Below are 9,485 nucleotides of genomic sequence, written 5' to 3'. Positions count from 1 at the left end.
TGGGTGGCATAAACAATTACAATCAACTATTAACTGCCTTCAATGTCTATTACATCTCAACATCAAGAAAACAAAATCCTCACCATGAACCAATATGCAACATTGTGATAGATGGAGAAAAAATTGAAGTTGTCAATGATTTCATTTTGCATTGATACACAATCAACACCCAGTATAATAACAGTCAAGAAATCAAATGATGTACCACCTTGAGAAAAATCTGTTGTCAAGGACTTCTCCAAAGTGCTTAAGAGCAATGATGTCAATTGAAAGATAAAGTGCACCTTATCCAAGCCAAGTCTTTGCAATTATTTCTTATGCCTCTGGAAGTTGGACAATCAATTTGGATGACAGAAGAAGAATCAATGCCTTTGAGTTGTGATATTGAAGAAAAGTGTTGAATATCACACAGGCTGTCAGAAGAACAAATTAGTCTGTCATGGAGGAATTTCAACCAGGTGGTCCTTGGAGGAGAGGATGGTCAAACTTCATCTCACATACTTTTGGCATGGAGTCAGAAAGGCTTAATCCTTGGAAAAATACATCATGCTTGGAAAGGTGGAGAGTCAGAGAAAGAGAGGAAGACATCCCAAAAAAGATAGATTGACACAGTGACTTTAGAAATGGGCTTGAATATATCATTAAATATATTATGAGATAGTGCAAGATAGGTCAAGATTCAAATCTGTTCTTCATACAGTAATTATGAGTTATAGTCAACTCCATGGTACCTAACAACAACACTAATTGAAAGTTGGCACTTCCGATCCATCCAACGGTGCCCCTGAATAAAGGTATGATTAAGATTATATAAACAAAAATTCCTATGATGCTTGATTTTATTCTGTGACACACTGAGCTACCATGAGTTGGAATGTTCATGGCAGCAATGAAGAGGTTCTGATGGCCTAGCTGTTAGGGGGTTGTGCTGCCAACCCAAAGGCTACACCTCTCTGGCAATTCAAATCCACCAACTGCCCGTGGAGAGGGGGTGGAGCCAGAGAGTGGGAAGATGAGCAATCTCTTCCCAAGTGATTTATAGCCTTAGAAACCAGGTGGAGAGTCAGGTCTGAATCAACGGTAGTAAGTCTGAGTCAATAGATTTTTCTAGTTACTCCAAAGACGTTGTTGTTTTTGTTATGTACTCTCAAGTTGGAACCAACTCACGGCTGACCCTCAATAGGTTTTCAGAGGATGTAACTTGCACAGGAGGAGAGAGCCCGTCTTTCTCCATAGAGCAGATGGTGGATTTGAATCACTTCTCTTTGCATTGACAGCATCACTCCTTACCATTAAGTCATCAGAGATCCCTCTGATGGCATAAGGACCCACCTAATTTTTTTTTTTTAAACTGACTTCCAAAAAAGTTTATATTTTCAGGTACAAAGATTGGGAATTCCACATAGGGGTTGGGGATGGACACAATTCAATTCATAGTAGGAATTAAAGGAAGAATCACTGAGCCTGAAATATAACATAATGGATGTTGTTGCTGTTGTTATGTGCCATTGAGTCGCTTGCGACTTATAGCGACCCTATGTACAATAGCCCTAAACCCTGCTCTATACTGTGCAAATCGCACGGTCTCTGATACACTCGTCCCAATTACCCCAGTCACTGAATCAATCCACCTCATAGAGGGCCTTCCCCTCCTGCACTGTCCCTCCACCCTCCCAAGCATGATGTGCCTCTCCAAGGTCCCTCCTTACAACATGTCCAAAGTATGTTAGACTGAGCCTCAGAATCCTTGCCTCCAAGGAGCCACCCGGTCTAACCCTTTCCAGGAAAAATCTGTTTGTTTTCCTAGCAGTCCATGGTATTCTCAATACTCTTCTGCAGCACCACAGCTCAAAGGCATCAATTCTCCTTCTATCCTCTTCGGTCATTGTCCAACTCTCTGATGCATAACTAGTGATTGTGAAGACCATGGCCTATATCAAACGCACCTTAGTCTCCAGAGAGACATAGTTGCTCTTCAGTACTTTGGAGAGGTCCCTAACAGCAGACTTTCCCATGGAAATGTGCCTTTTAATTTCCTGGCTACTGGTGCCAAGAGTGTTGACTGTAGAGCCAGGCAAACAAAAGCTGTGAACAATCTCAGTCTCTTCACCATCCATCCTGATGCTGCCAGTTGGTCCAGTGCTGAGAATCTTCTTGACATTGAGCCTCAATCCATATTGTAGGCTGCAGTCCTTGACACTCTGCAGCAGGTGCTTCAGGTCCTCTTCAGTTTCAGCAAGCAGGGTTGTGTCATCTGCATAAGGCACATTGTTGATAGATCTTCTGCCAGTCTTGACCCCTTGCTCTGTTCTGATGACTGCCTCCTGGTCCAAGTATAGGTTTCACATTAGAACGATCAAGTGTTCTGGGATTCCCATTTTTCTCAGAGTCAGCCACAGTTTGTTGTGATCCACACAGTCAAACGCCTTTACAGAGTCAATGAAACACAGATATACATTCCTCTGTTTTCCCTGCTTTCTGCTAAGATCCAGCTAACATTAGCTACAATATCCCTAGTACCACACACCCCTTCTAAACCCAGCCTGGACTTCTGGCAGTTCTCTGCTGATGTGCTGTTTCAGTCGTTTTTGAATAATCTTCAGTAGAATCTTACTTGCATGTGAAATCAATGAGATTGTTCTCTAGTTTCCATACTCTGATGGGTCACCTTTCTTTGGGATGGGAACAAATAGAGATCTCTTCCAGTCAGTTGGCCAAGTGGTTGTTCTCCAAATTTCTTGACACAACTTGGTGAGCATGTCCAGGGCAGCATCTGTTAGCTGAAATATGTCAATTGGTATACCATCTATTCCTGGGGCCTTATTTTTTGCCATTTCCTTCAAAGCAGCCTGAACTTCTTTCATCACCATAGGCTCTTGCTCATATGTTGTTTCATGAAATTCTTCTGTGTCTGCCAATTCCTTTTGATAACAGTGACTCAGTCTATTCTTTCCATCTTCTTTTAATACTCCGTGGATCATTTAATATTCTACCAAAAGCATCTCGAGGTTTGAATTTGTTCTTCAGTTCCTTGAGCTTAAGAAATACTGAGTGAGTTTGGCTCTTTTGATTTTCTGACTCCAAGTAGAAATAAAAATCTTTTTTTCTCTTTTCTTCTCTCAACTGTCTTCAAACAAAAGTGGGATGAAACCTAAGTCCAAAGCAGTAAGACTAGGAGGTTGCCCCCGCCCCCATAACCTTAGTTATATATAAGATCTGAGTTGTATGAGATCTTTGTACACCCAGATAAATTTAATTCGGGAGGAGTCCTGGTAGTATAATGTATTACTTACTAAGTACAAAGTCATTGGTTCCAATCCACCAGCCCCTGAAAGAGAAAAAGATGAGTCAGTCTCCTCTTATATTTATAGCCTCTGAATCCTTAACCATGAGTCCAAAGAGACTGAATAACAGTGGGGTTTTGTTTTAGTTTTTTCAAATAATATCCAGCGTTATCTGTAAAATTTGCAGTTGTAATCATGCAACTAAAGTTAATGATCTAGACAGCAAAATGGTAAACCACTCTGGAAGACAACTTTGCATTTCCTCAAAAACCTGAACATAGAAATTCCATTTGATCCAGATATTCCACCGATAGGAATATACCCCATGGAAAACAGAACTAAAAATCAAATGGAGATTTATACACCAATGTTTATAGCAGCATTATTCGCAATAGTAAGAACATGGAAACAGCCTAAATGTCCATCAATAAACTAATGGGTTGAGAAATTGTAGTTTACACAATGGAATATTATGCAGCATTTAGAGTAACAATTTTGAAAAATACTATATAACATGTGAGAGTATTATGCTGAGTGAACTAACAGTCTCATAAGGACAAATACTGTAAAGGACCATTATTGTAAAAACATAAGGACAACCAATAAGATGTACATGGATATCCACAGAGAAGGAGAGGAAGGGAAGGATCTGAGGGTGGGAGGGGAGGGGACAAAATCATGGGGTCACAGAGTTTGGTGAGTGGAGGGTTGTTATGTTATTTTTAAGTGCCATTGAGTTGAGGATGACCCTTAGTGACTCTATGAATAACAGATCTGAACTCTGCCCTATCCTGTGCCATCCTCACACTTCCTGACACCACTGTGGCAGTCATTGCATCAATCCACCTGGTTGAGGGTCTCCTCTTTCATCAATCCTCTGCCTTCCCAAGCACGATGTCCTCTTCCAAGGACATTTTTTTCTAGCAACATGCCTAAATTATGTGAGGTGAAGCTTTATCATCTTTGCCTCCAAAAAGCACTCTGACTTCATTTTTGCTAAGACATATTTGTTTGTTCTTTTGGCAGTCCATAGAAAGTTCAGCACTCTTCTCCAATACCACAGCTAAAAGGCATCAATTCATCTGACATCCATTTTCACTGTCCAGCTATCAGAAACATAGCAAGAGATCAGAAAGCCCTTGGCCTGAATGAGACACACCTTAGTCCTCTAACTGATATCATTGCTGTTAAATAATTTAGAGAGGTCCCTAACTGCAGACTTTCTCAGTATAATACATCTCCAGATTTCCTAGCTGCTGGTACCAATGGTGTTGATTGTGGATCCAAGTAAGGCAAAGTTGTTGACAGTTTCAATCTTTTCTCCATCTATCTTGACGTTGCCTATCAGTCCAGTGGTATTTTGTTTTCTTGACATTGAGATACAATTGATACTGAAGGCTGTATCCTTTGATTTTGTGCAACAAATGCTTCAAGTCCTCCTCACTTTCAGTAAACATAGTTGTGTCATCTGCATGATGGTGGTGGTGATGATGATGATGATGATGATGATTGATGAGCCTTCCTCTGATCTTGATGTCACGCTCCTCTTCAAAGAGTCTAATTTATTGAATAATTTGCTCACCATATACACTGAATAGGTATGGAGAGAGAATACAACTGTGATACACCCCCTTCTTAATTCTAAACCATATAATGTTGCCTTGTTCTTTTTTGCACTTCAGCCTCTTGGTCTAGGTAATGAGCACAATTAAGTGCTCTGGGATTCACGTCTTTCTGTGCATAGTCAATAAAGCACAAAGAGGCATTCTACTGTTATTCTATACTTTCAGCCAGGATCCATCTAATATCAGCAGTGATGGTGTGTGTGTTTGGGAGGGGGGGGAACCCACCTGAAAGCAATGTACAAGATACAAAGGAAGACATTAAGCTTCAGGAGAGAAGGTGTCATCACACTAGATACTCCTCCCCAGAGCCAACACTTTCAGGTGCGTGCTAGGGAGAAAAGGGACTTATACTCCCCCGGGGAAAGATGTCTCCATTTAGGGATCTCTCCCTCAACTTCTGTGGGGCCATCTCAGGTACCGAATAAGACAAGAGAGTGTGGGATAGAGACTTACAAACAGAGGAAAGACTTTCTCAGCTGGCACGTTGAGCTGTGAGGAAGAGCTGACATGAAACTCCCCTGGAGAGAAAATGATCCAGTGGAACCCCTGGTCTCATGCCACTCAGTCACTCACTAGAAAAAGGAGGACAATAAAGTTTGAAAGAGGGGACTACAATAAGGTGAGATTCCTGTAGGGCTGCACTGCAGACAAGAGAAAACCTGAAGGACTTTAGAAAAGGCAAATTTTTACAGAAAGGACTTTCAAAGGGAGTAGATAACTCCACAGATTGAATGTTTTAAGCTGACAACTAATCAATAACATTATAAAGATAAGAACTAACAATGACTTATGCAGACACAATAGAAATGGCATAAGAGTTATCAAGGAAAACTCACATAATGTCAAGAAAGCAGCAATAGGTGAAAACACTGAAAAAAAACCTAAACAAACAAATTAAACCTTCTCCAGAAAAAGAAGAGACTATTATAGACCCAGTGGATACCAAAGAGTCAGGAAGGCAGAAGATATATGTTGATATGGAGGCATTAGAACAGCTACAGAAGAAAGTACAAATGATTGAAGAAACAATTGAAGCCATAAATAAAGAGAATACCCTACAGGTGAAGTAGAAGAAGCATACTGATGTGGAGTTATTTGAATAGCTACAGAAGAAGGTGCAAATGATGGAAAAAACCAATCCAGTAAGAGAACAAATACATCATAGACAGGGAGCCAGAAGAAATATATCAGTGAGGAGGAACTTGCATAACTACAGAAGAAAATGCACAGGTTGGAAAAAAGAATTGAAAATATAGATAAAGAGGAACGAGAACCTTAAAAATCATCACAAGATAGAGAGGGTACAGCCAACACTGCACTAGAAATATCAGAAAGGCATACAAACACAATCTAGAATATTAAGATTGAAAAGGCAAAAGAGTCCAACAAGCAGGAGAGACATCCCCAGCCCCCCACCCCCACCCCCAGAAAAGAAGAGATGGAGCAGAGAATCAGGGAACTGGAAGAGAAGAACTGCAATGGAAACATACTAGAAGAAAAATCAGATGAGACATAAAATGAAGAAAACATTACACTCGTGTGATGACATTAAAAAGAACAACAAATATATAATTGGAATTTCAGAATATGAGGGGGAGAAGGAAATCACTGGAAATATTGTGGAAGAGGTACTAGAAGAAAACTTCCCAGGTATTATAAAGAATGAGGAAATCTACATACAGGAAGCTCAGTGAACACCAAATAGATTAGACTAAAAAAGAAAGACATCAAGACGTATCATAGTCAAATTCTCCAAATTAAAAGAAAAGGGCAGAATACTAAAAGAAGGATAAAAAAACAGTCACCTATAAAGAAAAGCAATTAAGTTAAATTCTTTTTTCTCAGCAGAAACCATGTGAGCAAGAAGACAATGGGTTGGTATACGCAGAAAGTTGAAAGAAAGTAATTAATAACTGAGGATCCTGTATCCAGCAAAGCTCTCCATTAAGTATGAAGGAGAAGTTAGATCTTTTGCAGAAGAAACTTAAGGAATTTGTGAAAGCAAAACCAAATCTACAAGAACTTTTAAGTTAAGTCCTTCGCACAGAGACACCAAAGGACAGTGCATAGACCATAGTAACAGGAAACAACAGAAAAAGAAACAGAACAACATGACAATGATAAAATCTGGCCTGTCAATAATCACACTTAATATGACTGGACTAAATGCACCAATCAAGAGAAGGAGAGTAGCACAATGAATAAAAGTACCAAAGTCCAAAATAACGAGATATCATCTCACCCCGGTAAAAACAACAAAATTTAACAGAACAGCAAACATCAAATGCTGGTGAGATTGCAGAGAAACTGAAACCCTTATTTACTGTTGGTGGGAGTGTAAAATGGTGCAACCACTATAGGCTATATGGTGCTTTCTCAAAAAGTTGGAAATAGAAATACCATTTGTTGAAGTGTTGCTTCAACAGTGTTTGGACGGAACAGACCCGGCGACTTCCCCCCTTCCAACCTCCGACTACCCTCCAACGTCACCTCCAGGCGTAACCTCGGGACCATCTCAACCATCTCCTATTTTCGGGACCAGCTAACACCTTTTTTTTGTTAGCCCCAAAACCTCGACCAACTATGAGCTCTCAGATCCGTCAAAATTATTCCGCCGAAGCAGAAGCTGGCGTCAACCGTCTGGTCAACCTGCACCTGCGGGCCTCTTACACCTACCTCTCTCTGGGTTTTTATTTTGACCGCGATGATGTGGCCTTGGAAGGCGTGGGGCACTTCTTCCGTGAGTTGGCGAGTGAGAAGCGCGAGGGTGCCGAGCGGCTCTTGAAGCTGCAAAACCAGCGCGGCGGGCGAGTCCTCTTGCAAGATATCCAGAAGCCATCCCAGGATGAGTGGGGTAAAACCCTGGACGCTATGCAGGCAGCGCTGGCCTTGGAGAAGAACCTAAACCAGGCCCTTCTGGATCTGCACACCGTGGGTTCCGCCCACACTGACCCCCATCTCTGTGATTTTCTGGAGAACCACCTATGGATGAGGAAGTGAAACTGCTGAAGAAGATGGGTGACCATCTGACCAACATTAGAAGACTGGGCGGCCCCCAGGCTGGGCTGGGCGAGTATCTCTTTGAGCGTCTCACCCTCAAGCATGACTAGGGGTCTGCGGGGACTTGTAGGGGGAAACCTCTGTGTCCCCCTGCCAACAGCAGCAAGCTTCTCTATCCCACCCTGATGTAGAATCTTATCCACCCAGAAGCCCTTCGCCCAAGCCTTGAACCAAATGAAACAATAAAGCTTTTTGCAACAGCTGCAAAAAAAAAAAAAAAAAGAAATACCATTTGACCCAGCAATTCCACTACTGGGAATCTACCCTAAAGAAACCATAACTGATACCCAAGGAGATATATTCACAACTCATGTTTATTAGGGCTTTGTTCACAATAGCAAAGAGCTGGAAACAACCAAAGTGCCCATCAACAAATGAATGGATAGTGAAGCTCTGGTATATTCACACAATGGAATACTATACAGCACTGAAAAACAAGGAACTCATGAAATATTATACAAAATGGGTGACCCTGGAGGACATTATGCTGAGTGAAATATCTCAGTCACAAAAGGACACTTATTGCATAGGGCTACTATGTAAAACAGAACTGATATCAGGGTTGAGGGAAGACAGAGAAGGAGAGGATGAATGATGTATCCTGAATTGAAACAGATGAGGGAGAGAACTGTTTAAAAGGGATATATGATTGGTATTATTGTCATAACAGAAGTCCAGAATGAAGGCTACACAGTGGAGTGGACTTGGGGAGAGGAATTGCATAACAGTGAAAGAGTTTTTCTTTTACTTTTCAAGGAGAAAAGTGAATGGGGGGGGGCAGGGAGAAAAGTGCAACAATGAATGAATGGAAACCCTAAGTGTCTGTAAACTTTCATTAAAATTAATAAAACACACACACACACACACACACACACACACACACAGAGGAAACGTTTGGAAGGAAAAAACAAAAGGTCATAAAAAGCCCTGGACACATGACTTCATGGCTGACTTCTACCAAACATTCTGAGAGGATATATCACCAATTCTACTTATATTATTTAAAAAACTGGAAAAAGCTGGCATTCTCCCAGAGATATTCTACGAAGCAAGCATAACCCTAATACCAAAACCAGGTAAAGATATTATCAAAAAAGAAAACTATAGACCAGTATCTTTCAAGAATATAGATGCAAAAATCCTTAACCAAATCCTAGTCAATAGAATACAACAGTACATTTTAAAAAAATTATCACGATCAAGTGGGATTTATAACAGGTATGCAAAGATGGAGCAACATAAGAAAAACAATTAATGTAATCACCACATTAACAAAGCAAGAAACAAGAATCATCCGATTCTAGCAATTCATGTAGAAAAGACATTTGACAAAATCCAATAACCCTTCCTGATTAGGACACTCAGCAAAATAGGAATAGATGGAATTTCCTCTACATAATGAAAAGTATATATGCATGAGCCAATATCATTCTCAATGGAGAAAGACTAACATTTTCCTTGCAAATAGGAACCAGACAAGGATGCCCACTGTCATCACTTATACCCAACATAGTAT

General features: G+C 40.7%; 1 pseudogene; it reads left to right on the top strand.

The window, feature by feature from the left end:
- The first annotated feature begins 7,492 nt into the window (after positions 1-7,492).
- Positions 7,493-8,019, top strand: LOC102854118 (annotated as a pseudogene).
- The last annotated feature ends 1,466 nt before the right edge of the window (positions 8,020-9,485 follow it).

Source organism: Elephantulus edwardii, unplaced genomic scaffold, assembly GCF_000299155.1.
Source record: "Elephantulus edwardii isolate Elephantulus edwardi_28Jun2011 unplaced genomic scaffold, EleEdw1.0 scaffold00053, whole genome shotgun sequence".
Lineage (NCBI taxonomy): Eukaryota > Metazoa > Chordata > Mammalia > Macroscelidea > Macroscelididae > Elephantulus > Elephantulus edwardii.
The sequence above is the reverse complement of the archived record's forward strand: the minus strand, read 5'-3'. Positions and strand labels throughout refer to the sequence as shown.